This window comes from Anser brachyrhynchus (assembly GCF_964034855.1).
Source record: "Anser brachyrhynchus genome assembly, chromosome: 3".
In the NCBI taxonomy this organism is placed as follows: domain Eukaryota; kingdom Metazoa; phylum Chordata; class Aves; order Anseriformes; family Anatidae; genus Anser; species Anser brachyrhynchus.
This window is the reverse complement of record NC_137696.1, coordinates 124847203-124864625: the sequence shown is the minus strand read 5'-3', so window position 1 is coordinate 124864625 and position 17423 is coordinate 124847203. Positions and strand designations below refer to the sequence as shown.

The 17423-nt window shown below is 55.8% G+C and overlaps 1 protein-coding gene across 6 annotated transcripts in view; it reads right to left on the bottom strand.

The window, feature by feature from the left end:
• Nucleotides 1-17423, bottom strand: part of NCOA1 (nuclear receptor coactivator 1) — a 166647-nt gene that overhangs the window by 67949 nt on the left and 81275 nt on the right. Inside the window, exon 1 of one of the 6 annotated variants that reach the window (XM_080585497.1) lies at nucleotides 11999-17367. The exons of 4 other annotated variants lie outside the window; for them this stretch is intronic. The gene's annotated coding sequence lies outside the window, so the exon portion shown is untranslated. Of the gene's footprint in view, nucleotides 1-11268; nucleotides 11894-11998; nucleotides 17368-17423 lie in introns of those variants that run through there. One more of the 6 variants, XM_080585498.1, reaches the window with a different exon arrangement.

Sequence of the window (17423 nt, the reverse complement as noted above, 5' to 3'; positions counted from 1 at the left end):
CCCAAAAAAACTGCTTATAAAATACTGCTGACATCTACGGGAGAGAGGCACAATCAGTAGGCTGCTCTACAGAGAACTCCAGTGTTGGAAAAATCCCTCATATTACACCCATTTATCAGTAAAATACAACCCATCTGTGCCTACACAGCCTCAATTAGAGGTAATTAAGAGCATACTCGGAATGTCATAAGGATACATCTATATCGTCACCCTCACAAGTTCATCACCAGCTGCTAATCCGAGCACTGGGGTCAGAACAAGACTTAACTTAAAAGAAAAAAAAATGCACAAAAAAAAAAACTTCTGCAGATTACGGGAGAAACAACAAAGCCTCAATGTGGCTAGCGGGGAAGCGATGGGTGAGACAGAGTGAGTCACTCGCTAACACGCTGCATGTGTTGTTAGTTTGGGTTTTTTCTTTCAAACTTCTTTTCCTGACCTCATCCCCAACAAAAAGAAAAAAAAAAATGGAGAGACTTCCAGCCCCGCTCTTTCGGCTGCTGAAGTTGTCAAAAACAAATGTCGCATCTGTTTTGTGCAACGCTCCTTGAGGGGGGGGAAAAATCCCTGGATCCATATGCCACCACGCCAGCACTGGCCAGCAGACGCGTCTGCCTTCAAACGAAATCCTCTTTTCTTGGTACCTTACCCCAATTTCCCTGCCTGTCTCCTCCTGTCTCTCCCGCAGCCTGCGAGCCCTCTGTCAGCCTCTGTCTCCTGCCCGAGCCCCACCGAGATGCCGACAGATGGACCCTTTGGCTCCGGGACATCGAACCCTACCTGGAAAGAACAGCTTGAATAAGAAAGACCCCGGGTTTTTGGCAGAAGACGAGCGAAGCGGTGCAGAAAAGAAAGGTGGAAATAAAAACCAGCAGCAAAAGATGCAAGTTGGTTTCTTCCTCTAGGAATCCCGTCTGTTTGCGTTGGTGGTGAGTTCACCTTTACGGTGCCCTGCCACCCCACAGCACATTACACAGCCCAGGAAATGCGAACGACGGGGTTTCTCTTCATTCCCATTACCCATCCTGGCCTGAACATCCCCTCTTGACATCAAGTGATCAGCCTCTCCAGTCCTTGTATCATTACCGCACTAATTATTATTATTACAGCGATGATGTTGGTGCAGCACTCAGAGCCTCCAGGGATGCCAGCTTGGCTCTCCTGCGTGGGACCACAGAGGGGACCCAGCGGCACCTGTTTCCGTGCGGGGATCCAGGCAAGGAGAGACAAAAATCATCACCTGAGACCGACTGACACGAGCAGAATTCAAAGGCTCCAGTATCTCGAGATACGACTAACCGAGAGGAGCTCAAGGTCGCCAGGAGGGCTCAAGGATGGATGAAGATTTATTTTCACCGGCCTCCAACGACAGAGCGCTGGGCACCTTTTGGTGTGGGGGCAGAGCAGCCCGCTCTGACGTCCCTGCACACAGACACTGCGCCCCCCTCGCTGGCTGCGCCCCGCGCCCCCCGGTGCCTGCAGGGCTGGTGTTTGCTTCCCTTCCTACGAGGTAAGTGGGACATGCAGAAATCTTAATTATCGCCGGCTCTGCCGAGGCAGCGGGCTAATAAAAGCTGTCAGCTCGGGGATGCGGTGGAGCGAAAGCCCACGGTCTCAATTCTCCAGCAAGCGTGCGAGCGCATCCGCACCCACCTGCTACCTCGCCCCGTGGGCAGGGGGACCCGGAGGACAGGCTCGCGCTGCCAAAGCCCTCCCAGAAAGGTTTTCCAGAGCTGTTTGCATTAAGGAGAAAGGACCAGTGCTGGTGGGATGGCCGGAGGTCCTTTCTGCATCTCCTGCTCCCACTGAGCACCTTCATAGATGGCTGGGGCTGGGAGCACCCCTGGGTGCCCCTGTCCCCCCCTGCCCCAGCAGGGTGCCCAGCCCCACGTCCCTGGGCTCGGGGAGCTCTCCAAGGAGCAGCCCCCGGCCCCTCTCGGGGCAGCCTGTGCCAGGGCTCCGGCACCCGCCCGGCCCAGCAGTGCTGCCTGAGGGGCAGGGGGAGCCGCCGGGGCTCCGGGCTGGGCCCGGGGCCTCTGGGCCCGGCCCTGGGCACCGCCGAGCAGAGCCCGGCTCCGGCCTCTCCGCACCTCCCTGCGGGTCCTGACGGCCATGGGGGAGCTCCCCCGGAGCCTCCTCTGCTCCAGGCCGAGCAGCCCCAGCTCTCGCAGCCTCTCCTCACAGCACGGGGGCTCCGGGCCCGGCAGCACCCTGGGGGCCCTGGCCTGGGCTCTCCCCGCCGGGCCCAGCTCTCTCGGTGCTGGTCCCAGTGCTTTGAACTGGTCCCAGTGCTTTGAACACCCAGGAGCTGGGCAGGCGATGGGGCAGTGCCGAAGCTGGTGGTTATGTTAACCACACTTGCTGTAAGGGGATCACGTGGAAAATTCCAGTCAGGGAAGAAGATCAGAGCCCACCGGCTGGGTCAGCCCCTGCTCGAGCCTCACTGAGGCAGCGAGGCTGAAGTCCTTCACTGACAGAGCGGGTAGACCTGTGTCCTCCGCAGAGCAGGAGGGGATGAAGGGCATACTAATGTGAGACACAGGAGACTGACCCCACCTTCCCTTCGTGGTTCTTCTCCTAATTTTAATTCCGAGCACTAGAAACTCCTCTGTGACCACCCTATGGAGAAAATGAGCTTTGCTCTCCGAATTCAGGCTCCTCCACCGCTTGTTCTTTTACCCACAAGAAATGTTTTGCTTTGGAAACGTAGCACGGGCCATACAATCGATAAAATCGAACGTATGTGGCGGAAGGTAATTCTGTATATGGAAACAAACAGAAATATAAACATCAAAGTGAATTCCTCGAGGAGGAAAGCACAAGCCAGCCGAACGTCAGCTCCAACTGCAGTTCAACAAGTGCTCGCTCGCTACATGTCTGACACCCGAAAAGCACAAAAAAGGGGAAGATGTATATAAATCCAAGTCCTTGCGGACTAAGCATCATCCTTACAGAGACAACGGTCCAAAGGGCTTAGAGAAATGGTGAATTTTAATACACCAATCATCTATATTGTATTTGCAACTCGCAGACCCACAGCAGTCATTCCCCCTTAGCCTAGGGATAATTCCAGCAGCCAATTTGCTTTGCAAATGAATGGGAAAATGTGGGAAAGGGCTCTGCCTTAGCACTACAAAAATGAATAATCCAGCTGTGGGAAATCAATATTTGATGCCTGAGGAGACCTCTGGAAATCCACAATGCCACTCTGTTATTTTCCCAAGCTCTCTTTCAAACCCGCCTCAGCTAAAACACAACAGACACGAGATAACTGATGTGCCGCTTATTACACTAATTGCAATCATCTCCTTGTTACCTGGTGCTCACCCACATCTGTTTGTCGTAGCCATCTGTTGTCTGCCTTAATTAGATCACGCACTCGCGGGGCAGGGGCTGTCACAGCACGTGGGTTCCTAACACCGCCGCGTCCCACTTCTGCCCCAGCATCTCCGCGCCGCCTCGGCGCTAGCTCCTGCCACGAGTCCCCTGGCAGGCCGAGCGACACCACTGCAAATAAAGGGCTGGAGAATAGGAATTCAAAAACAAACACCCCAAAAGCTGAAAATTAGCTGGGTAAGAACCCCGCTGCCCTTTCAGGGCCGGGGAGCAGTGCTGCGTCCCAGGGGACTTGCAGGAAGTCCCAGAGATGAGTAAATGATGACCCAGCAGCTTCTGCCTCTCGCCCTGACTTTCTAGGATTTACCTTTCAGGCTGCTCTCAGATCACTCACCGCAATGACCAGGCCCCAAAACCAAGCCAGTCACGGGGATAAGATGCAAAACTCCACTTTTCCTTCCACTCCATTCCAAAAACGACAGGAAACCACGGAAGGACTCGCCGCCCCACGCCGCTCCTGTCATGGCTGCTGCCCCCTGCAGGAGCCCACCAGCTCCATGAGGTGCTGCCTTCCACCTGATCTCTCCACATTAGTTTCTGGCGCAGTGAGATCCTTCTGATTAATCATTAGCGACTCGATGCGTCGGCCCAAGTGCTTCCTGCTAAACCTCCCTGTCTCAGAGGCTTTCCGGAGAAGGTGGCTGCTCAGAAGACGATTTCCATTGCTGACTCGAGAGATCAGGAGTGACGGTAGCTACACACGAGGACATTAGAGTGCCTACACTTAAAAAAACAACGACAACAAGAGCGACACAGTGTTCCCCGTCCCACTAGATGGATATCCCACTAGGAGCTGGGGTAGGATCCCACTGCTGCCGTGGGATTACCCAAAGCCCCGGATAGGACAGCCCTGCTCATCCCAGCACCAGGAGCCAGGGAAGGAGAGCACTATTTAAGAGGGAGATGGCCAGGTACGACGGTACCCTGAAACTATTTGCAATTGAGATCTTTATGGCTCATAATTTTGGACCAGCTGAGTTATTCCCCCTCGCCATGAGCACACAGGTAAAAAGCCTTTTTGGAAGGACGACGGCACGCTTCCCTTGCAAACAACTCAGAGCGGGTATGTTAAAAGAACACCTAAAGATCTCCAAGTCTTAAAGGCGCTCTGTTTTTTACACTCATTAAAAGCCCAATAGAAATTCAAATTTCTCCTTACGCCAGCTGTTTTCCCACAACGCACCAACTGGCTTACTAAAGGGCTGCTCACGAGCGTCAGCACGTCCTCCTCGAGCGTTTGCATCTATGCATTTCTCCGTTTACGAAACCCGGAGAAGAGGCCTCTGCACATTTGGTTGCTGTTAGCGGCTGCGCAGCGGCCCTGGGAGGCGAGAACCGCGCCAGCGGGGCTGCGGGGCTGCTCGTCCCCAACCCCAAAGCGTGTCCGTGTGCGTGTGCCTGCCCTCTCTGCCTGCAAGGCGAAGACCAGAAGTGGAAACTCCGCTTCGAATTTGCCCGAGTCACGGAAGAAAACCGACAAAGGTTTGTTTACACGCGTTTTTATTGGCATTCAAGCCTCCACGCCACCCCGAAGCAAAATCGGGCCTAAATGTCACACAAATACCAAAGACCCTCCTTTGCAGATTTATAGTGAAAAGGAGAGGCAAAGGGGACCGGGGTCATGCGGGATGCTGCGAGGTTTACGCCTCTCCCTAAAATCTGGACTTCAGTGCCGTCCAACGCAGATGTAACTATTTTTCATCTTGGGACGAGCGCTGACAGCACCAGCAGATGCTTTTCGTGCAGCAGCCTCATTTTTTCCATCAGTTTCTGCACCGCTTTGTATTTGGGAGCCTGGGGAAGATCCCCAGGCTCTCCCCTTTGTAACTGCGTGCTCTCGGAGCTGCCCCGAACACTGGAGGGGACAGGCGAGGGGGAGCAGGGGGCAGCAGTCACATCTGCTCTACCCTTACCGTTCCCCCAAGGCTGCATCATGCGTGGTGACAAGTTTGGGAGGCAGCGAGGCTGCTAGCAAGGTTAGGTAGGTGGATGCATGGTGTCAGAGAGCATGTGATGGAAGAAACCCTCTGAGAAGGTGAGGCAAGGTTAGGCGTGCACAATTTAATAATGCATCGCTCCAATCATTTTTGTTTTTTGTCCCCTTCCTCCAAACCCACCCTCTTAGGGCCACGAAGTTCCCCGTGATCAGCCCAGGATGACAAAAAAAAACCTGGATCTCAGGATGATAAAAACAAGCAGCTGCCCCCCCAAAAATATGATAGGGATTCAGCGCTGAGCCAGAATTTAATAACCAAGAGCAAATCCAGGCAGAACTGAGTCCAGAGCCTGACGCTGCAAATCCTGCAGGACTTTGACCCGAGCGGAGTTTGGGGGGAGCAGAGCATCGTCACACTGCTGCTGGGCACCACAGGGCTTGGGGCTCTGCTTCGGCCACCTCTCGCTAAAGGATGCTGAGCAAAACACACAGCTCTGCCCCCGTCACGATGGGAAAGGAGCCGCTTCTCCGGCGTGGAAAGGAACCCTGCCCTTTCAATATACAAAACCAAAGGTTTTTGCAACCGCTTTGCCCTAATAATGGAAATACGCTGCAAACACAAACTGATGAGAAGCCCCTGACTCGCCTGAACAGAGATGGAGAGACGATTTCGTTGCCATCCTTGAGCAGCCTTCCTCGTGGAGCTGCTTGTGTCTCGAAGGCAGCGAGGATCACTTGGCAATGTTTACAGCAGAGATAAGATAGAAAACACGGCGGCAAGAAGCGTAACCTTTTCTCCCAGTAACTGATAGGAAAAGTGGGTTAATTTATACAGCTTCTGAAAGGAAAAAATAACACTAATTCCCCTGTAGTCACAGAACATTACACACTTAGTTTCATATTACGTTTGTGAATTACACTTTGCAATTACACAATTTTCTCTATGGGGAGAATAAATTATTTGGCAGAACGTACAAATACATCAGGTTCTCATGTAACTCAAATTAAACTGCGGTGGAAGCACATGCGGCTTTGTGAGAAGCACCGTGAGCCCGCCTGGGTTACGCGATCGCTTGCAAGCAGCAGCGCAGGGACAAATCCTGAGCTGGGACACATTACGGGAGCCTCGGCCAGCAGAAAAGGCACTTGGCCAGCGGTGTGGCTGAGCTGCAAGTCCTCAGCTTGCCCTGGTCTCAGCACCTTTGACACCAGGAGCAGGACGGAGCTGGAAAAAATTAAATTTTTGAGAAGCAAATTGGGGATTCGGACTCCACGGCTGTGCGAACCTACCGGGACCGTGTCATGTTGGTTGTGGTCCTTTTCTAGCGGGGATTTGGTCCCTTCTATCCAAAATATGCAATATTTACAGACATATATATATCTACATACATATACACGACTCTAATTTTCTCATTAAATGTTTCTGTGCTTCCATAATTTAGCTACCTCGGATGCATGGATTAAAGAATGATGGCCAAGGGCCCGGCAGCAAAAATGAGTGAATGCAATCAGCTCGCACAGAAGCTTCAGCTTCCATTTGGGGCCTCCCTTGTGCTACAGCAACGGCGATAACGTCCCACAATCACAAATTGGAGACTTCCAGCAAAAATACACGGGAGGCAGTTCCTTGCTATATGCTTAAAGTTGCTAAAAGTGGAACTCTGGCCTGCAGCTGCCGGCAAACACTCCCGGTAAGAGCCAAGTAGTGCCAGCGACGGTCGTCCAGCACCCCCGTGCATCAGAAGCACACATTTTGGGGGAAGGAACGGTGCCAAACAGCAGCCCCGACAGCTGCCAAGCCACTCAGCCCTCTGGAGCACAAAGCGTATTTAATTAGCATTCACGCTGCAGCGATACAAACCCAAACTCCTCCTTGAAACCCAGCAATTGATGCCTACCACGCCTGCCTTCATCGGGGCCAGCTTCAGCTGTAAGCCCAGCAAAACCCTCCGAGGGCTCCCGCTGCGTCCTTTGGCACCGAGCGCGGAGCATCCCCGGTGGGGGAAGCTCCTGGAGGGCCTGCAGGGCGTTAAGCCGTGCCTCTGTGTCTGCGAGAGGAGCTTTGGCCATCGCAAGGGGCCTGGTGGCTCAGGCACCATCTGCTGACTCAACAACACAGCCGCTAACGAGACCAGAGATGCTAAGAAGTGGCGTTTTTGGGGGGCTGGACCTCAAATCTAATGACTAACCTCGGAGCTGCCCTCTGAAGAAAGCCGAAAGGAGGCTGCTACACCTGCAGGAACGTCATCTTCTCCCCTTCTGCTTTTGCTCCTGCTTCGTTTGATCACATGTGCCCTACTTTCAGACACTTCGGACTTCCCCTCTGTTCTCCTGCCGTCCCCACCAGCAGCACGCTCGCAGGTGCCACCGGCACCAGGTGACAGAAGTCCCTGCGGACAGCCTGCTGCCAATAGCCACGACCTCTGCTTTCCACTTTCCTCCTCTGCCTGCTCCTGCCAAGCCCTCTGTGGGACTCCCCTTGGGTTTATTTTTTCCTCTAGGACTCTCCAGGTTCAGTTCCTCTGGGAGAGGGAGGCCGGAGTGTGGAGGATCACAAACCGGAGCTGTGAAAACGCGAGAGGACTTGGGGAAAAGGAGCGGTGCAAGAGGGAAGTGTTGATGGGGAAGTCTTTTCGGGGAAGTCTTTTCTGGGAGAGAGCAGGGCGAGGCAGCCAGGCCAAAGGAACCAGAGCAAGGCGTAACCCCGAGAGGAGCTGACACCCGTTTGTCTCAGTGGGGTGTGAATTTTCCCACCAACACCACATCCCCGGGGAGAACAACGGCACGGAGAAGCTCTCACCGCTGCCATCTCGGCACGGCCCTGCCGAGCTCAGCGGCCAGGCTCCTGCTAGAGCCGGGAAGAACCAAACCGAGATTTCCAACGCCAAGAGGATCATCAACGGATGTCCAACGCCAAGAGGATCATCAACGGATGTCCAACGCCAAGAGGATCATCAACGGATGTCCAACGCCAAGAGGATCATCAACGGATGTCCAACGCCAAGAGGATCATCAGGATCATCAACGATCAGCGATGATCCTTATGGGATCCTTATGGGATCGACGATGATCCTTATGGGTCCCTTCCAACTCGGGATATTCTAAGAGCCAGAGGGACGCCGAGAAGCAGCGGGGTCGTTCTGGGGGAGCAGCCGCAACGCGCTCCCCAACTGGATGGGCCTCAAGACGGTGCCACCTGCTGCCACCTCGCTCGCGGAGGTGGCCAAGCCAACACATGTCCTCCGGAGGCTGAGGAGGCCGAGGACAGCCTCCGTGTCCCGAGCCTCAGGACTCTGCGCGCTCAGGGAAAGCAGAAGTCAGAGGAAAAACTCTTCCCATGTCGTCTCCAAAACGATGACATTTTATCCGCCGGAGAGAATTTTGTGCTCACCAAAACAAAGGCGTGCGTTACAGAGCTCGTCTGAAAAGCCTGCTGTGGCTTCCCTGTGAATAAATTAATCAATTTTATTAGATGTGATGCTAAATTCCTGACCGACAGCTCCGCTCCTAAAGAGGCGAGCTGCAGGCTGCCTGCCATGGAAGAAGTCTGGAAGGCGCCAGCTCGAAGAGCTCATGTAACACGAAGCTAACCGAGCCGCAGCGAGCACACCAAAAATAAAAATATAAAAGAATATATTCTTAACCCATTGATCACTAGCCTTCTATAAAATCCGAGTTAGCATTACTAGTTAAATTCTGCCTGATCTCTCATTATCTCAGGATTAGCAGAGGAGGCGGGGAGATCATCCTGGTTTAACCGCCCGCGACAAGCAGCACAGTGTTGGTCATCTCTAAGATTTTGCTAAAAGATAACAGAATGCACAAATGCACATTTTTTGTAAACCACAGAAGAAGAAGAAAAAAAATCTGATTCTGATTGCTGAAGCCAAACTTTAGAAAATCTTCAAGGCAAATGTCCCCCTGGGACAGCACCTTGCCTGCCTCTACCTGGAGCTGCGGTAACCATCTGCGCCCTCAAGTCCTTCCCCACATTTCAGGAGCACCCCTGTGGGTTCTGGACCCAATTCTCCATCCCAAAGCCACCCGTTGATATCCTTCTGGTACCACACCAACACTCAGAACCCTGATGATGGCGTGGAGATGCACAGAGGTCCCTGTGCCTCCCAGCCCGGAGGGTCCCTCGGGAGCACGGGGACACGACTCCCATGGGGACGTCGCGACGGGACCGGGTGAATTCGTGCGTGCCTCTTTGCCTCCCTCCTCCAGTTACAGACTGGAAGCTGCGACGTGATCTCCTGCCAACCTCCTCCTCCCGCAGCAAACACCAGCTCCCACCAGCGCCACGAGACCGAGCCAGGATACGGCCACGGCCACCGATGGGCAGCGCCCAACCTGCTGCCGTTCACCCCCTGCATCGACGGCCAGCGGGGACAACCCTAACGCCATCCGCACATCCGTGTTTCGCCCTCTCCATCAGGCAATTAATGCAGGATTTGAAGGTGTTACTAACATTCGGAGATCTCCCAAAGCCGCCTGGACGTGGGGCTGGGCACCCAGCTCTGGGTGGCCTCGTTGGGGCAGGAGGGGACCAGAGGGACCCGGAGGTGGTCCCTTGCTTTTACAGCTACCACCACCACGCGGCACGGGCACACGTTTGGAGCAAAGCGTTCGCCTCCCTGTACTTGGGCACCCCTCGGGTAGCCCTTGGGTAGCCCCTTGGGTTGTTGGCGAGTCCAGAACTTGGGATTTCAGCTCAGCTCCGCGACGTGAGCTACATCCTGCCTGACCAGTGCATCCCGAGTATTTAAACAAATTCCTGTTGGAAAAGACATTTTTTTGCCCGTCGCATTTAGAAGACGGAAACCTCTATTTGCTTTCTCCAAAGGACCTGGCAATGCTCACGGCGAGGAGCATCCCTCTCCAGTGGTGCCCCAGCGCAGAATTTCACTCACCAGTACCTTACACCTGAACATTAATTTGCCCGCGACCAAAGCAAACAATCCATCAAAGCAACCAAGCGCTTCACCCCCGCTATTAACGTCCTACCCTCATGTAACCAACCGTATCAGCAAGACAAGCTAAGTGCTGTGCCGAAGCTTTTTAAATAGAGAGAAGCCATTAGTGAGACAGAATAATAATAATAAAAAAAATAAAGCCAGTGAATTTGGTTTCTTTTCTGCGCAAAGTAAATCTTTTGAAAGTCTGCAGAGGGAGATACTGAAAAAAATAAAAGCACAAAGAAGAATGCGGCTTAAGAAACGAAGCATTAGCTGCCTCTTCAAAATAAAGCCGAACCCTTGTGGAAGGCGCTGAAGATCCAGGCGCAGGAACTCCTGGCTAATTGGATTACTGGTGTTAGAGCGACGTCCCCGAGCCGCAGCAGCGCGAGTAGGCGATGCGCGGTGCGTTGTGCTCCGTCCCCGCCCCGAGCAGAGCACAATACAGGTGCAGACAGCCTCCATATCACATCAGAGCTGCGCTTTGGGCAGGGATGAGCCGAGCCCTTCCCATGGCTCGAGGTGGTTTGGGCGCCGGACCCTCTCCCATCGGCCAACAAAGATCTCGGCCCCTCGCCGAGGAGCCGGCGAATCGCCCAGCGGCGTTAGCAGGGAGCTGCCGGCGTGCTCGCAGGATATCTGCTAAGCCTTCTTGTATTTAATAACTTAATTAGGGATCAGAGAGCTATCGAAATTTGCATACAATACGAGATTCGGAAGAGCCGTAACCGTCCCCGAGAACAAAAAACCGATTATGAAGCAACCCGGGGACTTGAGGAATACGGGCAGGAAACAAAACGAAACCCAGCCAAACACAACCCCGATCGATAGCCCCGGGGGGAGATAACCCCAGCTGCCTGCCCAAGGGGCTCATCCTGCACCTCTCCGGATTTGGGGGTGCTGTGGTTGGGTTTTTCAACACTTCACGTTAATCAGAGATGGTGATAATCCGGAGCAAGATATCGCACGTGAACTTACGCCAAATGCAGCAGTGGCGGAGCAGCGCTCGTGGATTATTTGGACACGGTCAGCAGAGCATGGAGAATGAAGGGTTCAGGTTTGGAGGCAGCATCAGTAGCTATCTATGCGTAATTAGCTAACCAAACAGAGAATTATGCACAGCTGAGATCACCTTCTCAGCAGAACGATATCAACAATTGGTCATAAAAGAGCAGGGCGGATGACAAAGCGATTAAAGGGATTTGAAAGGGAAAGATTAAAACAACAGAGCGTGTACAGCCTGGCCGAACCCCGGGGAAAAGGAGAAGCGGCTCGATTTGAGCAGGTCCGAACCGCACATCGCGTCCTCTGCGGGTCTGCAGAGGGTGAGATTTTCAGGCCAAGAGGAGCCAGGTTGATGAATCTTGACCAGGGAAAAGCAAGATTGCCCAGGAATTTCCCAGGGAGCGTGGTGGAAGAGGTAAAGGACTGGGCAGACTAATCGGAGAGGGATCCTGCTTTGGGAAGAAGACAACCGAAGGTTTATTTCCACTTCTGTGAAAGCAACCACGGAACGATTCGCTCCAGAAATCGACCACCCCAACCCCGCCTTGTGCCGCAGCAGAAACCCCCCCCCCCCCCGGCTGCAGGGCCAGCACCGAGAGGCCTCCACCTCCACGGGGGGCAGGATGAGGCCCCGGCCACCTCCACCTCCACCCCGCGACCCGCACGAGGCTGAGCCCTGCCCGCGGAGCCAGGATCTCGTTACCTTGAGCCCGGCGCGGCGCTCCCGAGCGAGCATGGCACGGTCCCCCCCGCCGCAGCCCTGCTGCACCCCAGGCAGGCGAGCCGGGAGCTGCGGCGGAGCAGGAAAATGCCCGAGCAAGTCTCGGGAGCGTAGCTGCTTGCTCTCGCTCATTACAAATATTCAGGCATCTCTAAGTAGGCGGAGTACAAAAAGAAAGGGGTTTCTAGAAACTCGCGGAAGAGCGAGCAACAACAGTTCATAAATTAGGAGGCGGCTCGGCTTCTGTTTGCTTTAGAGCAATACCTAGAGGGCCCGGGCACGGCCGGGGATCCATCGCACGAGGCTCGGCGGGGAGCAAGCGGCAGCCGCCGCCTGGAGGAGTTCGCGAAGCGCTCGGAGAATGCGCCGGGGGCCGCGCAGCAGTGTGTCGGAGGGCACGGGCAGGCCGGGACCTGCCCCGGGAGGAGGAGAACGCTCGAGTCGGGCTCAGCGAATTCAGCTCCGCGGGCAGAGCACGACTGCTGCCTTCCTGCCGCCACCACCGAAACGGCGACGGGGCTCTGGCTTTCCGCCCAATTCACTTCTGCGTTCGCGGGACGTGGGTAGGTCGCCACGAAGCCTCCGTTTACCAGCCCCGGGTGACGTCCTCGGGCCAGGCTGGAGGCAGAGGTCCCCCCGCTCCCCTGCAAGCCCCCCGAGGTGCTTCCTCCGCCCGTGAGCTTCGCAGGTCAGCAGCTATCACGACACAGGGGAAGCCGAAGCGGAGTGAGGAGGGATGAAACGCAAGGCTGGGGAAGAGAAGAAGTGGACGCACCAGAGGGGATGCCGCTCCAAAAGCGCAGATTTGTTTTTTTTCCCCATCCTCAGTTATCTTCCTTTGTGTAAGGCTTGGATCTCCGAACACCTCCCTCTCCTCTCAGCTGATATTTTCGACTAACCATATGGAGGAAAAGGGGAAAAAAAAAAAAAAAACACACAGCAGCAGTGCTGCACGAGGGAGACAAAGCCAGAGCTTGTTACATCATTATTAATCCTCTATTACCAGCGCTCCCAGCTGCAGCAGACACCTCCAAAACAGGAGGATCCCTGCCCTGAGGTCCTTACAAACCCAGCGAGCTGCAATATAATTAAGAGGCAAACAAGGCAGCAGGGAACGCGGTGTGGGGAGGGAGGGGGAAGAAAGGCACCATGAACTTCAGCGGCTCTGCAGAGGTTACCCCTATTTTACACTGAAGTGCCCACGAACCGTTGGACTCGCTATTTTTGGAAGCCATCTGGCGCTCGAGCGCATCTCGGCAGCAGGCGGGCAGCATCCCATCCCCGCGCCCGGCCCCGTTTGCTGCTGCTGCCTCCTCTGAAGCCGCTGCCCGGCGGGATGCTCCCCCTGCTCCTCCCGGTTTCAGCCAAGAGCGGCTCGTTTTCCGCCCCTACTGACCAGGTGGATGGCAGCAGCAGATCTGGGAGCCACGAGGATCTGGCCTGGGGTGCTTGCTGGACGTGGCCCCGCTCGCCCAGGGCATCCTATGGGTTCTGTGAGCGACACCAGCGCTTCCCTCCAGCTTCCAGCCCTGCTTCCAGCTCCCTCCATCCATCCATCTGCCCCGCGAATGATTCAATAGGGCAGGGAGTAGGCAGCGTGGCGCAGAATGACTTGGAGAGCATCGGAGCAGCGGCGCTACGCCCTACACCTGCTCCATTTCCCTAATCCTCCCCGGACACCTCTTCTGCCCGTGCTTTGAAGTCGCTCCGTGACTTCGGGCGCAGCCCCGCAGCCTGTTCGCCTCCAGGACTCGCAGCTTCCACAAACGCTCCCCTCTGCAGCGCCAGGCAGTGCTTTTCAAAGATGCTTTCCAGCCCTTCAAAAGCAGAGGGGCAACACGAGGGGGAAGCCCGACCACAAGCCCTGCTGCCCTGCGGTAAACGTCCCTCCGGGTGGGTGACGGCAGCCCCGCCAAAACTCAGCCCGCGCCACCGCGGGGATCGGCTCCAGGAGCCGCCCGAGCAGACGGATGGGTGCTTGCTCTGCCACCCTGCACCGATGCAGGCAAAAATCAATGAACTGAAGCATTACTGCCATGGGTAGAGACGCCAGTGGTGAAAAACACTGCAGGTCACACCAGCCAAAGGCAAAACTCCGCCAGGTGGGTGCCAGCAGAGACACGGCTGCGGCCAGCGGGTGCCCCGGCACCGCTGCACGCAGACCTGGGCGGCTCACCCACACGGCATCCCATAGCAGTTAATTCACATTGAATCACAAAATACACGCACACAACACGTTCCTCCCCCTTCTGTACGGATGTGCTAATCCCAGCCGGGATCCACGGAGCAGCAGAGAGAAAATCGACACGGGGATGGATCGCAAAAGCAGCTGACAGCTACCTGGCTAGCTCAGGAGCCGAAGGCAAGGCGCAGGAAGGCACTCTGCTCTACCTCTCGTCTCGCTCAGCGTGTCCGAAAAGAGGAAATTCCCCACCGAGACGCAGCCCGCCCTTGGTCTGGAGCTGGATCCTTCCCTGTCTGGGGAGCTGGGAGCTGAGAAGGAAGGCAGCCAGCACCGTCGGTCCGCGTCCCCCGCTTTCACGGCGTTTTGCTGAAATCGTGCAAGAGAGGATAAACTTTTCGAGCCTACCTGGCGCAGCCGAAACGCGGCGAGAAGGCCGAGCTGCTTCGCACGGGTCAGAGACGGGGTGCAGCCCCTGACGGCGTGCCGAGCACCACGACGGAGCCCAGCAGCAGCAGCTCATGTGGCAGGGATCCGGCCCGGCGCCGCGCTCACCGCTCCCAGCCACCCTCTCCGGGAGGCACGCCGTCCGCAGCGCCTCGCGGCCCCCCAAGATTTTGCTTTCACGGTCGAAGCTCCGCATTTAATTAAAAGCAGCCTTGATAATTACGGTTTCCAGCCAATCCCCTCGTCTGCAGCCCTGCTGGCTGTAGAGATCCTCGTTTTCAGCAGGCGTAAAGAGGGAGAAGCGCGGCTGCGGCGGCGCCTGGAGGGCTGGGGCTGCGCGGGGACCAGGAGGGACCCAGCGGCGCCGAGCGCCGCTCGCTAACGAAGCCCCAGGGTGGCAAAGCAGTGCCCAGGGAAGGGAGCGAGCCTCGTACCCAGCCACAATTTGCCACAAGGAGCGGCACCGCTGGAAATTACGTTTATTTTCACCTCCGTGGCTGCGCTCCTAACCGCGCTCCAGGTGCGCGGCCGTGACAATTACGGCGCTTACACGGCCGCCGCGCCCGGCGGCGCAACAAACGCCTCCGCCAGCAGCAGGAGGACAACAACCATTAGCGAAAGCAAGGTAGCAGGGGACGTTTTAGCACCGCGTTCCCCGGAGGACGGTGTCAGAGAGACCGACCTGTTAGGAGGGGTAAAAAGGAGCAGGAGTAATTGCATCACTTCGTGCCCTTTGAACGACCTTTGGATCCCGACGCTTTTTGCCAGGAAGGATAACGAAAGTCAGGCTAATTAAGCAACGAACATGCCCACGGTAGGGAGTGTGAAAATTTTAAGAAGTCTGACAAGTTGTTAGGAAGCGCGCAGCTCCCAGCTTCGCCTCCCTGCTGTCACTCTGGGAGCAGCCGCGATGGTGCAAAAGCTCCTCGCGCTTTTTCCTCTTCCTTGGGATTGACTTGGAGCAAAGAGCCCGTTTTAAAAACATTTCTGATCCTGCAAGCAGGCACCCGCCTGCTTTTCATGTAAGGAATTCAGTGCTGCTTGTCATTCCTACAGAATTGCAGAATCTCGGAGAGGTTTGGGCTGGCAGGGAGCTCAGAGCCCCCCGGTGCCACCCCCTGCCATGGGCACGGCCCCAAAAAGGTCCATGAGGGCACCCAGCAGAGCCTGAGCCCACACCGTGGGCGCCCTCCGTGTGCCGGGAGCTACCGCTGCCCGATTACCGACCCTCCCCGCACAAAGGCTGCCCTACAATGTCCCGTCACCACCAGAAAACCCAAAGCACGGGGAGCTGGCACGTTTTAAAGCCCCGTATTTCTGTCGGGGCCACCGGAGCTGCCGCGCTCGGCGCCGGCGTGGTTGGCAACCTCACTGCGAGCACGGGTCCGACCACGACGAACGTGCCTGGCTCTTCCCGTAGGTACCCAGCCGGCACCGGTGCGAATCCCACATCCTCTTTAACCCCATGCAGAGCCTGTAACGACGCCACGGCCCCTGCCCGCCTCCCAGGCGGGACCACCCGAGGCCGGGGGGCCCTCCCCGAGCAGCAGAGCTGAAGGTCACACGCTCGGGGACACAAAACCACGTCGCCAGTTCCACATCCAGGGCCGGGGAACTCTCCGAATTGCGGAGAACCACTAACGTTCGGGCTGGTCTGACTGCGGGAGAGGGAACGCTGGGTGTGGAAGGGCCAGGAGGAAGAGGCAGCAGAGGCAGGGCTGGAAATAGGGCAGACGCTGATGGCACCCGGGTTATCGGGTCACTGAGGCACCAGCACAGACCCCCCTGCGGCGTGCCGGGGTGCCCGGGCTGGGAGACACAAAGCAGAGGGTAAACCCTGGTGAGCCCCAGGATGGGACTGGGTGGATCCTAAGTTTTTCATGAAAAAGAGGTTCTTTTAGTGCAAGGGTGCCCTATGTAAGACCTATACAGATAACACGGGGAAGAAGAAGGGCAAACAAAAGCGCTCTGAAAGCCCAGGGGTGATGCGAGGCTGAGGAGCAGCATCACGCTGCCAGCGCCTGGGCGTTATTCTCGCGCTGCTTAGCGGGGCACCGACGGCAACAGAGACAAAACAACTGGAGAAAAAAAAAGACAGAGCCAGGTCTGGAAACGGTAAATTTGCCGCTGCCACGCAGGAGGGGTGCAGCAGTGCCTCCGGCAACAATTTAGCCTTCGGCACCGCCACAGCCGCTTGTTTCGGCAGGGGATGGGGACCCCAGGTTCGTCCCCTGCTGTTTTTGCGCAGTCCCCGTGGCACCGGCAGAGCTCGGAGCCGCGGCACGGCACCGACGCGAGGCGAGGAGCCGCCGAGCGCAGCGCGTGAGCTCCTGACCCAGCCCTGAGTTCAGGTTGCCCAACCTCGCCGTGCACACACGCGGTGAAAATTGGAGCGCTCCCCCAAAGCAGGTGTGCATCTCTGCCATGAAATGCCTCCTCAGATCTGCCTCCACAGGGCTGTTTGTTTAAGAAAAAAATTAAAATATTTCAAAGCCTTTAAGGCCAGGAGAAATTCAAGCACAGAATCATGCTGTGAGCCCCCACGCAGCCCCCAGGAACTTCCAGCAAGGGGAAGAGCTCCTGCAAATTGTGCAACGCTTTGCTCAGGAGAACCCAAACCTCCCCCCGTACACATGTGAAATCATTAACTTCATCTGCTGCTTTTACTTCTCCCATCAATGATTAACAAATGTTAAGCAATCAGCATTTTTCCTTTTAACGAGGAACACTCTCTTTTTTTTAAAAAAAAAAAGAAAAAAACAACAAGTAATGTCCTTA